Consider the following 12,700-nt stretch of genomic DNA (forward strand, 5'->3'; position numbering starts at 1 on the left):
CAACCTTTCGGTTTCCGTTGTCCCGAGGCCATGTCTGTACATGCTAGGCTCGTCAAGCAAACCCAAGTATTCCGCGTGTGCAACATGGCTTACACCCGTTGTATGTGAATCGTTGAATCTATCACATCCGATCATCACGAGATGCTTGAAGCGAATGACTGTTACAACGGTGCATACGAGGGGAGAACACTTTATTATCTTGATATTAATGTGAGGGATCATCTTATAATGCTACCGTCGCGATCTAAGCAAAATAAGATGCATAAAAGGATTAACATCACATGCAGTTCATATGTGATATGATATGGCCCTTTTGTCTTTGCGCCTTTGATCTTCATCTCCAAAGCACGGACATGATCTCCATCATCAACGGGCTTGATCTCCATCAACGTCGGCGTAGCGTCAAGGTTCATGACGCCGTCTTCATGGTTGTTCACCTCATGTAGCAACTATTACAACTACTTTGAAATACCTCTCAACATGAAAATTAAAGACAACCATAAGGCTCCTGCCGGTTGCCACAATACAATAATGATCATCTCATACATATTCATCATCATATCATGGCCATATCACATCACCAAACCCTGCAAAAACAAGTTAGACGTCTCTAATTTGGTTTGCATATTTTACGTGGTTTAGGGTTTTCGAGAGAGATCTAATCTACCTACGAACATGAACCACAACGTTGATACTAATGTTTTCAATAGAAGAGTAAATTGAATCTTCACTATAGTAGGAGAGACAGACACCCGCAAAGCCTCTTATGCAATACAAGTTGCATGTCGAACGAGGAACAAGTCTCATGAACGCGGTCATGTAAAGTTAGTCCGAGCCGCTTCATCCCACTATGCCACAAAGATGCAAAGTACTCAAACTAAAGATAACAAGAGCATCAACGCCCACAAACCATTGTGTTCTACTCGTGCAACCATCTATGCATAGACACGGCTCTGATACCACTGTAGGATAACGTTGCATAGAAAACAAAAATTTTCCTACCGCGAACACGCAATCCAAGCCAAGATGCAATCTAGAAGATGGGAGCAACGAGGGGATGATCAAGACTAACCCTTGAAGAGATTCCAAAGCCTATAAGAGTAGGCTCTTATTGCTGCGGTAGACGATCACTTGCCGCTTGCAAAAGCGCGTAGAAGATCTTGATCACGATCGGTTCCGGTGCCACGAACGGGCAGCACCTCCGTACTTGGTCACACGTTCGGTTGTTGATGAAGACGACGTCCACCTCCCCATTCTAGCGGGCAGCGGAAGTAGTAGCTCCTCTTGAATCCGACAGCACGACGGCGTGGTGTCGGTGGTGGTGGAGAAGTCCGGCGGAGCTTCGCTAAAGCTACGCGGGAGTTATGGAGGAGAGGGGGGCGGCTAGGGTTTGGGAGGGGGTGGCCGGCCACTCAAGGGGGGCGGCCAGCTTGTGGTCTTGGGGTGGCCGGCCCCCTCTCTTGGCCCCTCATTATATAGGTGGATCCCCAAGTGTTGGTGTCCAAGTCTTCGAATAAGACCCGAACCAAAAACCTTCCATGAGAGGGGAAACCTAGCCCAACTAGGACTCCCACCAAAAGGTGGGATTTCCACCTCCCATGTGGGGGGTGGCCGGCCCCCTAAGGGGGAGTCCACTTGGGACTCCTCCCCACCTAGGGTTGGCCGGCCATGGAGGTGGAGTCCCATGTGGACTCCACCTTCCTTGGTGGTTTCTTCCGGACTTTTCTAGAACCTTCTAGAACCTTCCATAGAACCTTCCGCGACATTTTATTTCACATAAAATGACATCCTATATATGAATCTTATTCTCCGGACCATTCCGGAACTCCTCGTGATGTCCGGGATCTCATCCGGGACTCCGAACAAATATTCGAACTCCATTCCATATTCAAGTACTACCATTTCAACATCCAACTTTAAGTGTGTCACCCTACGGTTCGTGAACTATGCGGACATGGTTGAGTACTCACTCCGACCAATAACCAATAGCGGGATCTGGAGATCCATAATGGCTCCCACATATTCAACGATGACATTAGTGATCGAATGAACCATTCACATACGATACCAATTCCCTTTGTCCGCGATATTTTACTTGTCCGAGGTTTGATCTTCGGTATCACTCTATACCTTGTTCAAACTCGTTTCCTGACAAGTACTCTTTACTCGTACCGTGGTATGTGGTCTCTTATGAACTCATTCATATGCTTGCAAGACATTAGACGACATTCCACCGAGAGGGCCCAGAGTATATCTATCCGTCATCGGGATGGACAAATCCCACTGTTGATCCATATGCCTCAACTCATACTTTCCGGATACTTAATCCCACCTTTATAACCACCCATTTACGCAGTGGCGTTTGGTGTGATCAAAGTACCTTTCCGGTATAAGTGATTTATATGATCTCATGGTCATAAGGACTAGGTAACTATGTATCGAAAGCTTATAGCAAATAACTTAATGACGAGATCTTATGCTACGCTTAATTGGGTGTGTCTATTACATCATTCATATAATGATATAACCTTGTTATTAATAACATCCAATGTTCATGATTATGAAACTAATCATCCATTAATCAACAAGCTAGTTTAAGAGGCATACTAGGGACTTCTTGTTGTCTACATATCACACATGTACTAATGTTTCGGTTAATACAATTATAGCATGATATATAAACATTTATCATAAACATAAAGATATAAATAATAACCACTTTATTATTGCCTCTAGGGCATATCTCCTTCACATATGCTTAATCAAATTTCGTTTAAATTTGCATTTTTACTTTTGTTTTTGTATTTCTTCGATTATGCGCTGCGTCCGTGCGTTCGGCGCAGCGTGCGACTCAAACGGACACGAGGACGCGGGCCGCTGTCCGCGTGTCGGCTCGGCCACCCAAACGGCCCAAAACAGACGGCCCAGCGCGTCCGTTTGGGTCGCCCATTTGGAGATTCCCTTAGTCACATGTGAAGTGTGAACCCATAAACACCAAAAAAGAGCTAGCCGTAAAAAAAACTACCGAGTAAAAGATTGCAACTCGTCGACAAAAATAGGGAAGGGAATCCCCTCTTTTCTCTAGATAACTGAGGGCATGAGCAATGATGGCATACACAACTAGTTGCTCTATGTAAAAAAGTTGTCAGAAGCAACATGATCAATTTTATCTCTCCAATGAAAACTACAATTTTAGTTAGAAAAAAGAGAGAAGGACCCCACGAATATAACACTATGTATTTCTTTCTCTCTCCAAAAAGCATACTTTTAAGGCTTAAGATCCCACTTCCTAAGAGGAGGCTGCATCCTCATCCGAACCTACTTTGGACCACCTGAACCTAGCTAAAGGTGTGAGACAGTACCTCTAGGGCAGTGCATTGGGCATGTCTGCTTTCCACCTTCTTGGGATTTGTATTTCATTATCTCTCCAGAACTCGTGTCGGCGTGTTCGAGGCCTGGTCTCGCCGGCAAGATCGCAGAAAAGGGAGAAACATGCGAGGAGAAGCGGCAACACGCCGATTTCCCTAGGCCACCATCAAATTTGGCCGCCGTGCGACCTCGTGAGGGAGCTGGGCTGGAGCCTGGAGGCAGCTGCTCTAAGATCATCTTGAGTCGCGTCCCTCAGAAAATGTCCGGCAATGATTTGGGGTACGTTTGGGATCACGCCGGACAAAAAAAGACTAAAAATCTGTACAAAAAAGAGACCCTTCCCAGCCGCGTCCCTCAAACAGCGTCCGGATGCATGCATCTATAATACCTAAATTGGAGCAACCCACTAAAAGTAATTCTCTCAACATGCAAGCTATCCACCTCATCAAGCTTCTCCAACCAAGCGTAACATGCCATCTCATGCCACTAACTTATTTTGCAACAAATGCAACTATGCCATGTCGTCCTTTTTAATTGACCTCACAGCCTATGTGTTACTAATCAGTATAAATAGCATTGCGTTAACAATATATTAATTAATCCCAAACACAACACTCACACTTCATGCGTTCTATTTAGTACCCCGTAGACGACCAGACTAGCTGCAGCACATAAACAGACACCAACGATACCTCTTCTCCATTAAACTTGATTATTTTCGTTCTTTTCAACACAACCTATGGGAGAAACAACTGCGGTTCATACCTCCGAGAAGCTAAGGTGTCCTGAAACATTTTGTGTTTTCTACTCTTTATGGGCAACCAACTGATCGAGTTTCTCACGTTCCTCTTCGGATTCGTAACTCTAATCCCTTCCCCTCCCCCTTCTCTTTTTATAAGACTCACTTCTCTCCATACATTGTCTCTTCCCAACCAAGAAACCACCATGGACACCATCCACTTCAGAAAAAAAACCCACTAGCGGTACTCTTCCCCCAAATACTATTTCCACTCATATGGGTGATGTTGCCGGCGCTTTCACCTATTGTGCTATGGACGAGATGGGGCTGGCAACACTTCTTAAGCCTCTATTCGGGTATTAACGGTATACCCTGGTTTTGATCCAGACCACTGCTCTTTTCTATCAGCACATACTCTCGAGAGGCAAATGAAAGCTGCTGCATGTGGTGGCTGCTTCAGACACATGGGTTTCCAGTTGCAGATGGAATCCACTTATCAAGCTTTCAGGCAATTTTATTGAGCACCGTCGGCATTTATTTTTTGCTTCTGGCTGGTGCTTTCTAGATAGCTCTTCCCTCAAGTCAAATTGGGATTTACTATTTTGAAGTTTTTATTTACTTTTTTACCATTGTGGTATCTATAATATCTAAATTGGAGCATTGCAACCATGCCACATCACCTCCATCAGTCTTACTTTAATTGTCTGTTTATTTTTTTAGCAGCAAATCATCACTCTTTTTTACAGATTATTTTTTAAAAGTTCCACTAGAGGCTGTGCTCCTTCCTCTTCTTCAGAGTCTTTTCATCTTATTGTCAAATCTCTTCCTCTCCTCCACTATCTACCCACGACAAATGCAAAAGTAACGTATTGATTCTCTATTCATCTTCGTCACCAAATGAATGCAAGGGTAACTAATGGATCTGCTATGCGTTTTAAGTACCGGAGCTGCTCCGTTCCTGTCATCTCCACCTCATTCCTCATGTTTAGCTTGATACCGACGGATGAATTTGAAGCCGACACCCTTGAATCCCGTCGCTTGCTGGTGTCGCTCTCCCATGGCTTTACTGCCAACGTGTTGGACCAGATGCGTCACCAGACCTTGAAACTCATCTCACCCTGGATGTAGTAGCCTCGATCTCCAGCCTATTTAGCCCAACAACATCCAGGTACATGTGTAGGTAGTATTGCCTCCATTGGAACTTTTGCAGGCTGTAAAATTGCATGATTCAGTTATTCAAAGAAGCTGTTTTATTTTCCTACTGTTGTTCAAAGATTCAGATGTAGATAGCTGGTTTCATACGCGTCAGTGAGGTTTTTGTTCCTCTTAACATTCAGTTGATTTTCCAAGACTGACCCGTTGATTTTATCTGGTAGGGAAGGAGATGGAAGACGCCAGTCATGCAAAGCAGGAAGTCCAATCGAAGAACATGGAAGATTTGTCCAATTAGCGTTCATTAAGCAGAACGAAACAGTTAAACTGTTCTTGCCTTCGTTAGCGTGTCATGGTACATTCTCCCTCATTTTTTTATTTACTCAGTTGCTTGCCTATCCAGCAAAACCCTATTATATGAGACTATGTTACAGCTCAGATGTCTCGACTATGCCAACTAATATAAAAGGTGAGTTCTTCATGGAATACTCTCATGTTCTTTCTGTTTCACGGAATGTTTACCTAATAAAATAAAATATAGATTATCAAATTTGTGCTAATTATTTCATTTCTAAATTGTTAGGTCGGAAATTGTTGGACTGCCAAGGATGAGAGTAATTCCTACAATAGCATACTTTGTTATGAACAAGATTACTGTCCATGTTCAAGGCAAGGCAACAAACGAGACAATAACCACTAAGTTTATCCACATCAGTTCAAGCAGTATTTCTTTATTTTTGTTTTTCGTACGACGGTTTGATTACAAATTTAACTGGAAAGTCAGAAATATTATTCAGGCGTCTGTTGAGTTTTTTGTGCAAAGTAACGCAACCTATGTAGTCTTCCACGAAGATGGGCATATATGTGAGAGATATTTCGCCATCACTAGTGGAAAATCGCTCATCAATACCGGTTCCTAAGGGGCTTTTGTACCGGTACAAAAGCCCCACCTTTCATACTGGTTGCTTATAATTCTGTGGATGAACTCGCAAACGTAGTATCCACGTAGATTAGTCCCCTCTGGTTGTTGCGGGCATTTCTGTACAAGAATATAATTCAATGAAACAATAATCAAGTATGATAAAATGTGCGTGGACCTAGGTAGTACAACTTACTTTGGCCGCACGCCATGTCAGCTTCGGTTTCCATTCATGGGACCGATCTTCCTTGATGAACCTTTCCCATACACTGTCCGACAAAAGAAAATGCATAAAAGAGTTATCAATTAGTTGATATGAGGAAATTACCGAAAAGACCGATAAGAATTAAAATTACTTTTTGAGCATAAAAAAACACGTCTTGTATAGTATGGCCTCTTTGGTTTGTGAGTCAAAGACTTCAACTTCTCCTTCATACATTTTAATGACGATAAGAATAAAGTGGAACCTGCGCACGTTTAAATATCCAGTGTCATATATATAAGACATCACTTAAAATTTGAACTTCTCGTGAGCAAAATAGAATGTGTTATAAGAAAGTAACACTCACTTGAAGTTGTAAGGCCAAATGTGGGGACCCCGGACTAACTGTCCGAAATACCCTGTTATGTATACAGTTCACGATCCCATGATCAGTGCGTCGTGAACACATAACCGAACTGATATCAAATTACATCATCCTTTACAAAACAGAATAAGAAAATTACAATAAGGTCACATGACCATTACTTACATAATCGCCTCGAAGGGCCTAACTAAACATCAGAGTAGCATCATCACTTCAACAGCGCGGAGCCCAAGTCATCTGCCGTAAACCCTACAGGCAACTGACTGGGAAGACGTTCCTAGCTCGCATAGACGTCGCCAACTCCTTCATCATCCATCGTGTTCCTCCAAGTCTGGCCAAGTAAATAGCCAGGACAAAGCCGTGAGTACATTGGAATTGTACTCGCAAACCATCAAGAAGGTGATAACAATTCTATCTAGAGAAGACAAGAGAGGAAGAATAGTTTCTCTTGTGAAAATAGCATGTAGAAGAGAAGAGATGTTTTTGGTGGAGATAGCATCCAACTTCTCGATTGAAGGGGGACACTTCCAGAATTTTATCTAAGACATCTCTATATCTCTATTGAAGAAGATACTTCAAAAGAGTTCTACAACATAAAACACTAGGGAGGGGGGTAACCCAATTTTGTTCCCTTTCCGACCATCCCCATATGGTCAACCAAACCATTCCCGTACCCTTCCGGTACTCCGAAAACAAGTTCCTTTTCTTTCATTTTCCAAACAATTTTTGTAACCCAAAATCTCATCAGGCTAAGCAACAGCCATTCCAACCGTCCATGACCGCAGACATGGCTATTCGAATAGATTTGACTCTGCAGAGTTTGCGCACTTTACCCACAAGATCTGATAAATCCGCCGGGATCATCCCCGGGCCATCATACGAAAGTATGTGGGTATCGGATAACCAGTCGAAGCCTTTCGCCCATTCTAATTAGCAAGAGGTCCTACCCTATGGAGTATGTACCTCCCCGGCACCGTGGCAGCTCACCTCCATTTGAGCGTGGCTCCACCGCCAAGCCAGGAGACCCATAGTGTCTTCCGGACGGGTCAGCCCCGAAGGCCTCCCGTTATACTATTGTCCCAACCTCGACAATCCGGACTCGGGGGTAACCGTACCCTTGTATAGTTATGCGGTGCCTCATGCTAAAGAGAACGAACGTCGAGCTAAGCCCCGTGCCCATGTTGGAGTAATGTGGTTGCGCTAGTTAATTGTCATGGGTGAGTACTTAGGCGCCAAAGTTTTCATAATATCCCAACCACTTTCTCATCCCCATCATTTTACCAAATCCTTTCCTTTCATAAATTCTCACTTGGGCATAACATTATACCCAAGGTTCTAACAAAACTTTTACAACAAGGTAAAACCTTGAGGGTTTTCCCAACCTAAAGTTTATGTGTGAACTAAGAGACAACAATGGCGTGATGCTAGCCATCATACCACTAAGGAGATGATAATTGAGGTGTCAAGGGGATCATACATACTTAGGATAATCATGCATAGGGACATCATAAATAGCATGATTCAACAAGGGTCATGATGTTAATCATCATACCACTAAGAAGATGATAATATAGGTGGTCAAGGGGGCATACATGCTTAGAGTAAGCATGCATAAGATCAACAAGGGGTTCAACACACTCGAGAGTAAGTATGTATAACAGCAACAAGGGGTTCACAAACTTGGGAGTAAGTATGCATGGAATCAACAAGGGGTTTAAGATACGACAAGGGCATGATGCTAACCACCATACCACTATGGGGTGCAAAAAGGGTGTCAAGAGGTCGACACACACAAGACAAGTGGGCATACCCATCACATTTAGAGGGTACACCAAGATCATGGTGTTGACAACCACCATTTACAAAAAGGGGTTTGTCGGCGAGGTGCCAAAGAGAGTAAACATGCTCACGGTAAGCATTCTCCGACAACCAAAGTAGAAATCACACAAGATAGATCGAGAGATATTAATAATAACAAAGTAACCACCATATGTGATTCAATATTCAGAGATCAAGAGATGGCTTGCCTTGGCTTATTTGTCCCTGTACTTCTTCGACTCCATCAATATAAGAATTCCAACAACATATATAAATAAAATCCTCGTCCGATTCCACTTCTTCTTCTTCTCCAGAATTGTTCGCATCTATCGCCGAAAAATATAAAAGGAACACAATCAATCACATTGCATCAACAAGACAACATTCAACAATCAACAACTAACCATGCATCCAAGGTATAACATACTAAGGGCCTATAGATACCACAAAACAAGTTTAAGAGTTTTAATTTAGAAAACCCCATTTATTTACCTAGTAAAGGTATGAGTGCATCACAACTTAGCAATTGCCTCTCTCGGTTATCACCATGGTATAAACCAAATATCCCCTGGTAGATAACATCATAAAGATGACAACTGCATTAGTTTGGCATCAAAAACATTCACAATATAATTTGAAACATTTTTGGAAAAGCGGGCAATCATTCTCCCTATTTTAAAAAGCTTACATAACATTACACAAGAATAGGAGCAAATGATATGCCCCACCATTTGAAGACTTAAGCAAAACAAAAGAGCTAATGTTAAATTGTAGAGGTTTTGTTTTGCAAGCATAAAACAAAGGTTTCCCATCTCTACTAAAAAGAGTTGGTCTAGGGTTTTAAATAAACCGAAAAGTTTTGCTTCAACAATGCATGTCACACATAAACATTACTAATAGCAACAAATATGTATGAACAGAGACTAATAATATTTTTCCTCTATAGCCAGTACTAATACAAGACTAACCCAATTGGAATCACCCGAAAATATTAAACCTACAATTTAGGAATTTCTTTGAATCTAACTGTACAGAAAACAAGATCTGTAAGCCATAAATCGTAGAAAAATCCTAAAAATATGAGGCCACTTGCATTTGGAAGGTAATTAAACAGAGATGCATACACAATTGGATTTTGGTTCAAATAGTTTCTGAAACTCTCACAAATGGATTGACAAGGTTACTGCATGTTTTCACCATTTGCTTTAACCATGGAGTTGCAGAAGAGATAAAGGTTTGAAACTTATCTGAGATGATTAAGAAAACATTCAGTAATCCTACAGAATTGGAATCACTCATTTAGGTTTAAAAATGGATTTTTGGTGATTTAAATCCTAACAGCCATGTCTGTAGAACACACAGAACAAGTTTAATTCACCACAAATCGTACACAACTCAAAAAAATATGAGGTCTGCTGCATCTGAAAGGTATTGAAAATCTGGTTCTTACCCAACTGGTTTCATCCAAAAACTAGTTTCCAAGCTCCTGGTTTAATTCGACAAAGTCAGATCTGACCAGAACTTGATCTGTGAACCATTTCAGTTTCAGGAGGTCAATCGAAGTGAAACCAACGCCAAAATGAAGGTACTGAAGAGGGATTTCACCCACAGTTGAGTTTGCTCGAAAAGGTTTTGTAAAACGGGAGAAATCTAACAAACAGTGATTCTACATGTTTGCAGAACTTTATTTACCATGCAAAATCCGTAACGAATTTGAGGATGAGACCAACGCCAAATTGTAGATCTTGTTAATAATTATCTGCGGAACTTTGAATCACTCGATTTGGATCTGCACACGAGATTTGGCGGATTTTACAAATTCGTACCAGAATCTGAAACAGCAAGATACAGAAATTACTGCAAAGTTTTGGACGAACTTTGCTCAAGAACTTCAGATCTGAAGATAGCTCAACCTTCTCCATGCTTGGACCAACATACACCTGCATCAAGATCCAATCTAGTGAGAGGAGAAAGGAGAAATAGAGCTGGATTCATCTAGGGTTAGGGGAGAAGAGAGGGAGAGGGAAGCTCTCATGGTGAGGGGAAGCTTGAGGAAGGAGGGAGTTGCATCTTGGGGAGGTTTCCATGGACATGGCCGGCCATGGTTGCTAGGAGGAGCAGCATTTCGTGGTGGAGGAGTGGAGGAGAGTGTGAGGGAGTGGAGAGTGAAGAAAATGAGCAAAGGGGGAGGTGGTGGCCGGCCAAGGGGGTATTTATAGAGGGAGAGGGGTGGCTGCCTCCTTTTTCATTGGCCAAGGAAGGTGGCTGCCCATTTATTGATTGGAGTAGTTGGGAGGCAATGCTTGCAAGAGAAGAAAGTGAGGAGAAACATGGCTGGCCGAAATTGTCATGGCCGGCTCCATTCTTGCCAAGCACAAGTGAGCAATGTGAGAGAAAGGCACAACATCAATGTGTATAGACAAGATATGATGTTGAGAAGATAATATCAATGAGTGACTTTGATAATGATAAAAATAGGAGTAGATACATATAGATAAAAATGAGTATGAAGGTGACATGTGCCATGTGCCATGAGAATAATCTCCACCACTTTGGTTGAGACCAACTAAGGATGAAGATAGTTCCCAAGGTATAGTTGATGATTAGAGGTTTACATTAGAATTCAAAATTGAAAGAATTGGGATTCACCACATGGAACAATGCATGAGCATGGCAAGGTAGATAGGGTGGTGATGGTGGTTTAGATAATTGCAGAGCAAGGCATAAGAGACATGATGAGTGAAATAACCATATATTCTCAAGGATGAATATGGTGGCATAAGTCATCAATTCATGAGGTCAAGGTGATGATGGAAAAGAATAGAGGATTGAGATGGGCATGATGAAATATAAGTTGCTCTACAAATAAGAGGTCAATTGGGAGTGATTTGGAAGTATCAAATGATCATCCATTTGATCAAGAATTGGAGGATGAGGGAGTACAATGTGGTAGATCAGAGAGATACACAAGATGTGCAAGAGTTGTCATTTGAAATAGAACTTATTTGAAAAGTATTTGAAACACCTCAATTGTCAAAGTCTGGACATTTTAAGCATGTCAACACAGATGGTCGACATGGCCTCAAAACCAACAAGGATGAGTGGGTATAAGAGAGGGATGTAGCTAGGGGTAGATGATCCCAAGTTTTGAATTAAGGATGATTGAGCTATCTTGTACCACCAAGAGAAAAATCAAGATGGCACACTCATGTTGCCATGAGGAGAAGAGTTTGATGTAGAAAAAAGGAAAACAACTTTTCCTAGGACACACATGTGTTTTATTAGGTGAGTTGTTTGTTTTACCGCTAGAGGTGTTGTTCTCTGAAGTAGCTCAAGACAAAACTCAACTAGCAAAACAAGACAATACATCTACCAACAGATCAAAGCAATTCATATTAACAGACAGATCAAGGCAATTCATCTAATTAGTCTTTAGAAAAAGTTTTTGTTCCCCCTAATTTTTGCAATAAGGACAACTAATCAAGGTTGCAAAAGTTGGGGTGTTACAGATCTTCCACCCTTAAAATAATCTCGTCCCGAGATTACTGAGCGTAGAACTAGAGGTGTTGTAAAGTTTAACTAAAGTTAGACTCCATTCTTCTATCGGCGTGCCGTTGTTGAGAGGGTCGCAACTTCAGCTTCTCAGAGACATGATGGATTCTTGCCGATAGCGGGCTTCACGGAGAGGTTGACTACTCCAGGCCGGTGTTGGATCTGCAGCTTCTTCATGATCCTAGCGGTGGTTCAAGACTATGGGAGAGTTAGTGCACCCAATGGTGCTTGAGCGGGGTTGAAAACTTTTTAGAGTCAGCTTAATATTTTAGTGGAAGACGAAGTCTTCCACCCTTAAAATTGTTCACCGGGGGTTTTGAAAACTCTAAGTTTCGGCCACGGAGTCTTGTTGGGCGCTTTTTGAAGAGGTCTTCGGTCTCTTGTCTTGAGTTGAAACATCTTCAGAGGGCGTTGTGTAGTCCACGGCTTCAAAAGGCACTCACGGTGTTAACTAAACCATAGGGGATGTGCGGCGAGTTAGTAAGTTGATAAAGCGCCTGGTTGGTATCCATATGAAGCATCAACAAAGGCCGTCGAAGACAATCTTCAGCTTGGGGGTCGGTG

General features: G+C 42.2%; 2 long non-coding RNA genes across 3 annotated transcripts; both read right to left on the reverse strand.

The window, feature by feature from the left end:
- Positions 1-5,987: 5,987 nt before the first annotated feature.
- On the reverse strand, positions 5,988-7,461 carry LOC127338001 (uncharacterized). Of its 2 annotated transcripts, XR_011753937.1 has the most exons (5): positions 6,932-7,461; positions 6,749-6,800; positions 6,536-6,646; positions 6,376-6,448; positions 5,988-6,299 (listed from the first exon to the last, which is right to left on the reverse strand). It is a non-coding gene; the product is annotated as an uncharacterized lncRNA (long non-coding RNA). The 2 variants fall into 2 exon arrangements; XR_007874149.2 differs by having other exon boundaries at positions 6,749-7,461.
- Positions 7,462-8,272: 811 nt separating this feature from the next.
- LOC127340581 (uncharacterized) lies at positions 8,273-10,755 on the reverse strand. Its single transcript, XR_007874595.2, has 5 exons — positions 10,462-10,755; positions 10,277-10,373; positions 10,035-10,111; positions 9,077-9,152; positions 8,273-8,910 (listed from the first exon to the last, which is right to left on the reverse strand). It is a non-coding gene; the product is annotated as an uncharacterized lncRNA (long non-coding RNA).
- Positions 10,756-12,700: the final 1,945 nt, after the last annotated feature.

Source organism: Lolium perenne, chromosome 3 (genome assembly GCF_019359855.2).
Source record: "Lolium perenne isolate Kyuss_39 chromosome 3, Kyuss_2.0, whole genome shotgun sequence".
NCBI lineage: Eukaryota > Viridiplantae > Streptophyta > Magnoliopsida > Poales > Poaceae > Lolium > Lolium perenne.